This window comes from Arachis ipaensis, chromosome B7 (assembly GCF_059453495.1).
Source record: "Arachis ipaensis isolate K30076 ecotype BB chromosome B7, ASM5945349v1, whole genome shotgun sequence".
In the NCBI taxonomy this organism is placed as follows: domain Eukaryota; kingdom Viridiplantae; phylum Streptophyta; class Magnoliopsida; order Fabales; family Fabaceae; genus Arachis; species Arachis ipaensis.
This window is the reverse complement of record NC_142442.1, coordinates 76,165,869-76,177,057: the sequence shown is the minus strand read 5'-3', so window position 1 is coordinate 76,177,057 and position 11,189 is coordinate 76,165,869. Positions and strand designations below refer to the sequence as shown.

The following is an 11,189-nucleotide window of genomic DNA, read 5'->3' as shown; positions in this document are numbered from 1 at the left end:
CCAGGCAATCCCGGCGTTAAACGCCAGGCTGCTGCCCATTTCTGGCATTTAATGCCAGCTTCTTGCCCATTCCTGGCGTTAAACGCCAGTCAGCTTCTCCTCCATGGTGTTCTATTTTTAACACTTTTTTCCTTCTGTTTTTGCTTTTTCAATTGTTTTTGTGACTTCACCTGATCATCAACCTACAGAAAACATAAAATAACAAAAGAAAATAGAAATTTAACATAGATAATTAAAGATTGGGTTGCCTCCCAACAAGCACTTCTTTAATGTCAATAGCTTGACAGTGGGCTCTCATGGAGCCTCACAGATGTTCAGAGCAATGTTGGAACCTCCCAACACCAAACTTTAGAGTTTGAATGTGGGGGTTCAACACCAAACTTAAAGTTTGGTTGTGGCCTCCCAACACCAAACTTAGACTTTGACTGTGGGGGCTCTGTTTGACTTTGTATTGAGAGAAGCTCTTCATGCTTCCTCTCCATGGTTACAGAGGGATATCCTTGAGCTTTAAACACAAGGGAGTCTTCATTCACTTGAATGATCAATTCTCCTCTGTCAACATCAATCACAGCTTTTGCTGTGTCTAGGAAGGTTCTACCAAGGATGATGAATTCATCCATACACTTCCCAGTCTCTAGGATTATGAAGTCAGCAGGGATGTAGTGGCCTTCAACCTTTACCAAGACATCCTCTACAAGTCCATAAGCCTGTTTCCTTGAATTGCCTGCCATCTCTAGTGAGATTCTTGCAGCTTGTACCTCAAGGATCCCTAGCTTCTCCATTACAGAGAGAGGCATGAGGTTTATACTTGACCCTAGGTCACACAGATCCTTCTCAAAGGTCATGGTGCCTATGGTACAAGGGATTGAGAATTTTCCAGGGTTTTGTCTCTTCATAGGTAATTTCTGCCTAGTCAAGTCATCCAGTTCTTTGATGAGCAATGGAGGTTCATCCTCCCAAGTCTCATTACCAAATAACCTGGCATTTAGCTTCATGATTGCTCCAAGGTACTTAGCAACTTGCTCTTCAGTAATATCTTCATCCTCTTCAGAGGAAGAACACTCATCAAAGCTCATGAATGGCAGAAGTAAATTCAATGAAATCTCTATGGTCTCTGTGTGAGCCTTAGATTCCCATGGTTCCTCCTCAAGGAACTCCATGGAGGCCGGTGGACGTCCATTGAGGTCTTCCTCAGTGGAGATCACTACCTCTTCCTCCTCTCCAGGTTCGTCCATGTGGGTTGTGGTTATGGCCTTGCACTCTCTTTTTGGATTCTCTTCTATATTGCTTGGGAGAGTACTAGGATGGAGTTCAGTAATTTTCTTACTCAGCTGACCCACTTATGCCTCCAAATTTCTAATGGAGGACCTTATTTTAGTCATGAAACTTTGAGTGGTTTTGATTAGATCAGAGACAATGGTTTCTAAGTCAGAGTGGCTTTGCTTAGAATTTTCTATCTGTTGCTGAGAAGATGATGGAAAAGGCTTGCTATTGCTAAACCTGTTTCTTCCACCATTATTGTTGTTGAAACCTTGTTGAGGTCTCTGTTGATCCTTCTATTAGAGATTTGGATGATTTCTCTATGAAGGATTATAGGTGTTTCCATAGGGTTCTCCCATGTAATTCACCTCTTCCATTGCTGGGTTCTCAGGATCATAAGCTTCTTCTTCAGAGGAAGCTTCCTTAGTACTGCCTGTTGCTGCTTGCATTCTAGACAGACTCTGAGAAATCATATTGACTTGTTGAGTTAATATCTCATTCTGAGCCAATATGGCATTCAAAGTATCAATCTCAAGAACTCCTTTCTTCTGAGTTATCCCACTATTCACAGGATTCCTTTCAGAAGTGTACATGAATTGGTTATTTGCAACCATTTCAATGAGTTCCTGAGCTTCTGTAGGCGTCTTCTTCAGATGAAGAGATCCTCCAGCAGAGCTATCCAATGACATCTTGGATAGTTCAGACAGACCATCATAGAATATACCTATGATACTCCATTCTGAAAGCATGTTAGAAGGACACCTTCTGATCAATTGCTTGTATCTTTCCCAAGCTTCATAGAGGGATTCACCTTCCTTTTGTCTGAAGGTTTGGACTTCCACTCTAAGCTTACTCAATTTTTGAGGTGGAAAGAACTTTGCCAAGAAGGCATTGACTAGCTTTTCCCAAGAGTTCAGGCTTTCTTTAGGTTGTGAGTTCAACCATGTCCTAGCTCTGTCTCTTACAGCAAAAGGGAAGAGCATAAGTCTGTAGACGTCAGGGTCAACCCCATTGGTCTTGACAGTGTCATAGATTTGCAAGAATTCAGCTAAGAACTAATGAGGATCTTCCAATGGAAGTCCATGAAACTTGCAATTCTGTTGCATTAGAGAAACTAATTGAGGCTTAAGCTCAAAGTTGTTTGCTCCAATGGCAGGGATTGAGATGCTTCTCCCATAGAAGTCGGGAGTAGGTGCAGTAAAGTCACCAAGTACCTTCCTTGCATTGTTGGCATTGTTGTTGTTTTCGGCTGCCATGGCTTCTTCTTGTTTGAAAAGATCTGTTAGGTCCTCTAGAGAGAATTGTGCTTTAGCTTCTCTTAGCTTTCTCTTCAAGGTCCTTTCAGGTTTAGGATCAGCTTGAACAAGTATGCCTTTATCTTTGCTCCTGCTCATATGAAAGAGAAGAGAACAAGAAAGTAGGGAATCCTCTATGTCACAGTATAGAGATTCCTTGAGGTGTCAGAGGAAAAGAAGAATAGAAGGAGGAGGTAGATAGAAGAGAATTCGAACTTATCAAGAGGGATAGAGTTCGAATTGTACCTTGAGGAGGAGTGTTAGTCCCTTAAATAGAAGGATGTGAGAAGAGGGGAAGAATTTTTGAAAATAAATTAAAAAGATTTTGAAATAATAAAAAGAAATTTGAAATTTGATTGAGATTTTCGAAAATTAATATTGGGAAAGAAATTAAGTAATTTTTGAAAAAGATTTTGAAATTAGAAATTAAAAAGATATGATTGAGAGTTAATTTTGAAAAAGATGTGATTGAAAAGATATGATTGAGAAGATATGATTGAAAATCAATTTAAAAAAAAGAAAGTTTTAAAATTAAAGTTGATTACTTGACTAACAAGAAATTAAAAGATATGATTCTTAAAATTTAAAATTTGATCCTTTCTTAATAGGCAAGTAACAACTTGAAAATTTTGAAGTAAATCATTAATTGTAGCAAGGATTTTCGAAAATAATAATAAATAAAAAAATGGAAAGAAATTGATTTTGAAGAGATATGATTGAAAAGATATGATTTGAAAAAGATTTGATTTTGAAAAATTATGAAGATTTGAAAAAAATTTGAATTAAAAACAAAATCTTCCCTCTAGTGTCCTCCTGGCGTTAAACGCCCAGAATGGTATCCATTCTGGCATTTAACGCCCAAAATGCTACCTTTTTGGGCGTTAAACGCCCAGCCAGATACCCTGGCTAGCGTTTAAACGCCAGTTTTCCTTCTTCACTGGGCGTTTTGAACGCCCAGCTTTTTCTGTTTAATTCCTCTGCTGAATATTTTGAATCTTCAATTATCTGTATTATTGACTTGAAAAGACACAATTTTGAACATATTTTTGAATTTTTAATGATGAGAAACAATAAAAATGCAATTAAGATCAAATAAACAATGCATGCAAGAGACCAAACTTAAAAATTAACACTAAGATACATAAAATATTTTTGATTTTTATGATTTTATAAATTTTTTTTGTGATTTTTCAAAAATCAAATGGAAAAGAGAATAAAGAAATTCAAAACTTTTAATAAGAATTCCAGGAATCATGCAATGTTAGTCTAAAGCTTCAGTCTAAAAAGATTAGACATGGCTAGCCAAGCTTCAGCAGGACATTACATTCAGCAGCTAAATTGATGAGAATCAATTAGCTTTTGTGATGATAAGAACATCACCTTGAAACTCTAGAATTCATTCTTAAAAATTCTGAAAAATAAAAAGAAAAGTACCTAATCTAAGCAACAAAATGAACCGTCAGTTGTCCAAACTCGAACAATCCCCGGCAACGGCGCCAAAAACTTGGTGCACAAAATTGTGATCATCAACAATGGTGCCAAAGACTTGGAGCTCTCAAACGTGAATCAGACTTTGTCACAATTCCGCACAACTAACCAGCAAGTGCACTGGGTCATCCAAGTAATACCTTACGTGAGTAAGGGTCGATCCCACGGAGACTGTCGGCTTGAAGCAAGCTATGGTCATCTTGTAAATCTCAGTCAGGCAGATTCAAATGGTTATGGAGGATTGATAATTAAAATATGAATAAAATATAAAATAAGATAAAGATAGAGATACTTATGTAATTCATTGGTAGGAATTTCAGATAAGCGTATGAAGATGCTTTATTCCCCCTAAACTTCTGCTTTCCTATTGCCTTCATCCAATCATTCATACTCATTTCCATGGCAAGCTTTATGTTGGGCATCACCATTGTCAATGGCTACTTCCCGTCCTCTCAGTGAAAATGTTCTACGCACGATGTCACCGCACGGCTAATCATCTGTCGGTTCTCGATCATGTTGGAATAGGATCCATTGATCCTTTTGCGTCTGTCACACGCCCAACATTCGCGAGTTTGAAGCTCGTCACAGTCATCCCTTCCCAGATCCTACTCAGAATACCACAGACAAGGTTTAGACATTCCGGATCTCAGGAATGGCCGCCAATAATTCTAGCCTATACCACGAAGGTTTCAATCTTAGATTAGAAACCCAAGAGATACACATTCAAGCTTGTTTGCATGTAGAACGGAAGTGGTTGTCAGTCACGCGTTCATAGGTGAGAATGGTGATGAGTGTCACATAATCATCACATTCATCATGTTCTTGGGTGCGAATGAATATCTTGGAGAAGAAATAGACTTGAGTTGAATATAAAAACAATTGTACTTGTATTAATTCATGAAGAACAGCAGAGCTCCACACCTTAATCTATGGTGTGTAGAAACTCCACCGTTGAAAATACATAAGAACAAGGTCTAGGCATGGCCGTGAGGCCAGCCTCCAAAAGCATCTAAGATAGCATAAGACTTATCAAAGGTGAAAATACAATAGTAAAGGGTCCTATTTATAGAGAACTAGTAGCCTAGGGTTTACAGAAATAAGTAATTAATGCAGAAATCTTCTTCTGGGCCCACTTGGTGTGTGCTTGGGCTGAGCATTGAAGCATCCATGTAGAGACTTTTCTTGGAGTTAAACGCCAGCTTTTGTGCCAGTTTGGGCGTTTAACTCCAGATTTTATGCCAGTTCTGGCGTTTTGACGCCAGAATTTTTGTGTGACTTGGAACGCCGGTTTGAGCCATCAAATCTCGGGAAAAGTATGGATTATTATATATTGCTGGAAAGCCCAGGATGTCTACTTTCCATCGCAATTGAGAGCGCGCCAATTGGGCTTTTGTAGCTCCAGAAAATCCACTTCGAGTGCAGGGAGGTCAGAATCCAACAGCATCTGCAGTCCTTTTTCAGCCTCTGAATCAGATTTTCGCTCAGGTCCCTCAATTTCAACCAGAAAATACCTGAAATCACAGAACAATACACAAACTCATAGTAAAGTCCAGAAGAGTGATTTTTATTTAAAAACTAATAAAAATATAATAAAAACTAACTAAAATATACTAAAAATGTACTAAAAACAATGCCAAAAAGCGTATAAATTATCCGCTCATCAACATTCTTTTGATCAAAGCAGTCGTTGGTGGAATGTCCATAGATTCGGTGACATTAGTGATACTCTGTCTGATTTCCTCCTCCTCTTTTATGTTTAATTAGACGAGGGGGCGGGATCTTTTCAGTGTTGCATATCTCTATGTATACATCCACAAGGGACACTCTGAGCGGAGTGTAGTTGTGGTACTTTCGAGGTTTCTCAGCAGGCTGATCTTCCTTTTTCCTGGACTCTTTATCCTTATCTCGAGGCGGGTAGGAGAATCCAGATTTTGAGGTTTCTCCTAGTTGAGAATTCTCCTCCATATTGATATACTTTTCTACTCGTTCTTGTATCTCGTTCAGGGATGTTGGATGTTTTTTGGATATTGAGTGACTAAAAGGTCCCTCTCTCAGGCCGTTGATGAGCCCCATGATGGTCGCTTCTGTTGGGAGGTTTTGTAAGTCGAGACATGCTTTGTTGAACCATTCCATGTAGCTGCGGAGGCTTTCCCGATCTCCTTGTTTAATTCCTAGCAGGCTTGTGGCGTGTTTGGTTTTCTCCTTCTGGATGGAGAACCTGGCGAGGAACTTTTTGGCTAGGTCGTCAAAACTTGTGATTGACCTTGGAGGTAAGCTGTCGAACCATTTTATTGCTGTTTTTGTCAGGGTAGTCGGGAATGCTTTGCATCGAATTGCGTCTGAGGCGTCTGTGAGATATATCCTGCTTCTGAAATTGCTGATATGATGGCTAAAGTCAGATGTACCATCATATGGGGCCATGTCATGAGCTTTGAAGTCCTTTGGTACTTTAGCTTTCATGATCTCTTTAGTGAATGGATCTTGATCCTTGGGGGAGTTATCTTCATGACTGGAACTAGTAGTTTTAGTTTTGAGGTCAGCCTCGAGCTTTCTGAGTTTGTCCTCTAGCTCTCGACGGCGTCTCGTTTCTCTTTGGAGGTCTCTCTCGGCCTCCCGCTGATGTTTGGCCTCCTATTCGAGCTTTTTAAGGCGATTCTGCTGTTCACGGAGGGCATCTAAGATTTTCGTGTTTGGAGAATGCTTGTCTCCCTTAGTTTGAGGCACATCCTTTGATGCGACATCTGTATTTTTAAGTGGGGTTCTTTCTTCCAAACCAAAGTTGTGATCGTTGTCAAGGTTGTCTGCCATGATGATGGGATGACTTCCAGGTTCCCCAGTAACGGCGCCAATGTTCCGAGGGTTACCTAAAACTGAGGTCGATTTCGGATGAGATCTGTTGTGGTGGTCAGAGCTATCGTGTCCGACTTGTTGAATCTGGTGGTACTGCTGATCCTTGATCACCGGAGGGTGGTGGTACCTGCAAGAGACTCCGATGCTTAAGTTAGAATGGGCTTTAAGCAGGTTTTTTGTGTAGAATCAGAGTATAAGTTATACATGGGTGCTCCAGTGTATTTATAGTAGTGTAGAGTAACCTTTCTGGAGATAAGTTAGTTATCTTATCTTATCTTTGAGCGAAGTCACCTTATCTTTTAGGCCAGCCGCCTTTAGAGTGGGCTGCGTCCTTTTATTTGGGCCTACTTGGGCCTCTGAGGCGTTTGTCCAAGCTCTTTGCGAAGAGGTCAGTAATGGACCAACCATCCAAGAGGTCGGTAATGAACCAACCTTCCAAGAGGTCGGTAATGAACCAACCTTCCAAGAGGTCGGCCTATTTGCTTTAGATCATCTCGAATCATATAGCTCGAACTAGTGTATGAACAATCACCCTACCTCTAACCGTAAAGCAGAGGATAAAAAAGTGTCACGACAGTTTTAAGGCTTATAATATGTAGTATATATCAAAAAATTTATATAACTAGAAGCCCGATGAAGGAGTAGAGCTCAAAGTCGCATAAAACGGAATTACAAAATGCGAAGCGTTTACACACGATAACTAAACGCATAGGCACGGACAGAACAAGACATAATATATATAAAACTTTGTAGATTGCTCCATGATACACAAGGTAATAATTAAATTACCAAGATATATATATAAGTATGAAATACCAAGAAGAGAACTAGTCACAGCCTGTGGACTTTAGGCCGGCTAGTCAAACTGAATTACAAGAGTTTTTGGAAGTTTAAAACAACTTGTACAACTTATCTCTCAAATCAAGCCTCTAAGGACGTAAAGTCTAAAATAAAATATGAGAGAAAGTACTGCAACAAATAATCAAATACAAAGAGATGGCAAAAGATCTTCTGCTCTGTCACCATCCAGCAACTCACCGAGGTGGGTTAGGACCTACATCTGAAAAGCAACAACAACATATGGTATGAGAACTGGAGGTTCTCAGTTTGGTAACAGTTCCCAAAAATGTAAGATATAAGGTTCTGGGACGCCAAAGGCAATCCTAGAACTTCACATCAAATACAGATATTCAAGCTTAACAAAATAAATAACTTAAACCTTAAACAATAAACAAGGTTATCTCAACTTAGGGATTTCTAACTAAAACTAGTCACCACTGTCCCATAGCCTTTACCAACCTACCCTCCATGCGATCCCATCGCCACCGCCTACCTAACCTCCTCAGCACCAGACAATCACAAATAATGCAAGCAAGTAATACACAGGTAATATTCATATATAGCAAGTAATTCAAAAAGCAAGTACACATATTATACATTTAGGCAAATTGCAAGTAATCAAAGCAAACAAGCACATAAGAGATGCACATGATGAATGCTTGTCCTATTGGTTGTGATATCACATGTCGGTTACAGTGCCAAACCCAACTCAAAATCTGGACAGCAACTCCAGGATTAGTCTCTCTATTGCACATACTCAGGAGGAATAATTTCGCGGGATGAATGCTCTACCACCTTCTCCTTTCAGAGGGAAACTTTTCGAGGGAGAGTGCCCTATCACCTTCCTCTGGATGCCGCATAATTATGTGGAATAGTGCCCTACCACTTTGCAACCAGAGAGAAATGCATACTTAGGAGGAATAATTCCGACGGATGAATGCCCTACCACCTTCTCCATGAGAGCGAAATGTGAGTGGGAAGCCCAGCTCCAACCCTCACATCCAAACGTAGGCGGGAGACTGCCACAGCCTCTACAACGGAGAACAATCAATATCAAATTCACATACTCAATCTCAGAGGTCACTACTCATAGCACAAGTCCACTTATACTCACCTCATTAATCATCATTGTTCATGTTTCTCAAGTCATGATCATCACAACACTCTGTCTAAACACTCCAGCTATTCCATCCGTAGAACATCCCAAGCCTAAATCACCATCTTCTAAACTCATAACCAAAAATACCTCTTTTTATTCACTTATTATTTTCTCCCTTGATTCAAAGCCTAAAATACTAGCAAAAAGATTTTAAACAAGTATTACGGAAGTTTGCAAGCTTGCAGGAAGGTAAAATAGTTAAAAACAGCGTTTTAGGTGAAAAACAGGGCTTGTGCGTACGCACAGGGTTGTGTGCGTATGCACGCACCAGAAGGCTTTCCCGACCTGTCTGTACACATGATGTTGTGTGTACGCACAAATTGAAACACCCACTCTGTTCTGTGCTTACGCACAGAGGTGTGCGTGGACACACATGACAGATTTTCAAATTTTCTACATCATAGAATTCAGATTTTTGATGCCAACTTCTAACGATCATATCTTTCTCTACAAAATTCCAATTTCTACAAATTCTATACCGTTTTAAAGCTCTTTAAATTATCTTTAATATGATAGAAAATTTAATCAATTTTAAAAACTGTAGCTCAAGATATGATCCGCCAAAGTTGGCCCAAAATCCATTTTTACCAAAAAAACTCTAAACCTCAAATTTACCAAATCATCAATCCTAAACTAAGAGTTCATTACCCAAAATAGTACTCAAGCCATTACACACATATCTACACACTTCCATTCATCTCAACAACATATTACCCCCCTAAACCATCAAAGTATTCCATAATATGTTTTCAAAACCCATAGTCATCATCAACCAACAACAACATCAACAACCAATACAAATCCTCATCAACATCAACAATCATCACCAAACAACATCTAACATTAACCAAATCCATCATAATCTTTATTCCTCCAATTTAACCTCATAAAACTCATATCCTTCACCAATTTTCATCAATAACAATATTCATACTTCTCATCAATTAACCTCAACATTAGTAATCATTATCAACATTCATATTATCACAATCATCATAAACACTCATCAACATCAACCAACATCATAGTATATCATTAACACCAATAACCATCATACCCCTTATCAACATTACAATCATCATCAATTATCATCAATTCAATCCTATCCTAAGGTCCACCAGTCTAAGTGTCTAAAAATATTATATATTACATAAAGCAAACTGAAAACATACCTTTGTCGATTTCCAAAATGCACCAAACACTAAAATAAAGCCACCAAGCTTGATCCAAAGCCTCAAACCAACTCCAACAAACACCAAAACTCAATCTAATATCATACAACATACCAACATAAAATCTAGAGTTCACAAAAATAACTAAACACAAGAGTTTGAAGAAACTTACCATACCCAACGATATTAGGGGCAAAACTCAACAATATTCCAATGCTAAAGCACCTATAAACAAACAAAATCACAAAATCTACTCAAAAACCAAACGTAAAAATGCAAAATTGTTAGGGCTAGAAACTGGAGCTTGAGTTTCAAAATCTTACTAGCAAAACTTGGTTAGAAATGATAGGCTCAGCGAGAGCTTCGTGTGGCCGCAAACAACTTGTCAATCGGAGCACCGTAGCTCAAGTTATGACCAAAAGAAGGAGGAGATGAATAGTAACATTATCTTCTTCTCCTCTCTTCTCATCTATCCGAGTTCTCTCTCTCTCTCTCTCTCTTTCTATTAAAATGATCTAAAAGCTCATTAATAGAGCATATATATGTGGGGCCCGGTCCAACCTGTTAGCATTTTTTGCCCGTTTGGCCCATTTTGGGCCAAAACCTTTAAGATTAGTGCCCGATTTTTTATTCTAAATTATTTTTGTCCTTTAAAAATGATGAATTCAATTTTCAAAATCTTATTTTTCTCAATACACAATACCGGACAGATTAGAGCCGATATCGCCGGCTTAAGCACCAGTACGCATTTTTATAAAAATTTCCCTCAAAAGATACATTTTCCCACTCAGAAAAATTCATTGATATCAAATTTTACCTTTTTATTTTCAAAATACCATTTCTATATTTTTGAACCTATTCCAGGTAATTAAATTATTATTTTATTAAAACGGTTATTCCGGTTCTTACATTCTCCCCTCCTAATTAGGAATTTTGTCCCCAAAATTCGAATCGTGTGATATATCCTCTAAGAAGAGTTCTACTACCCACGTTGTCAACCTAAGCAAGTCATCAAAGCCTCTCGTCCACCATAGTTCTTCCGGGTCAATGTTCCCTCTCGCCTTCTACTGTGTCACTCTGATTATTCGTCACTAAGAATCCGACTTACTCTACTACCTCGAATAG

General features: G+C 38.8%; 1 non-coding gene across 1 annotated transcript; it reads left to right on the top strand.

Annotated features, from left to right (window-relative positions):
• Positions 1-2,003: 2,003 nt before the first annotated feature.
• Positions 2,004-2,111, top strand: LOC148553037 (small nucleolar RNA R71). Its single transcript, XR_015893602.1, has one exon. It is a non-coding gene; the product is annotated as a small nucleolar RNA R71 (small nucleolar RNA).
• The last annotated feature ends 9,078 nt before the right edge of the window (positions 2,112-11,189 follow it).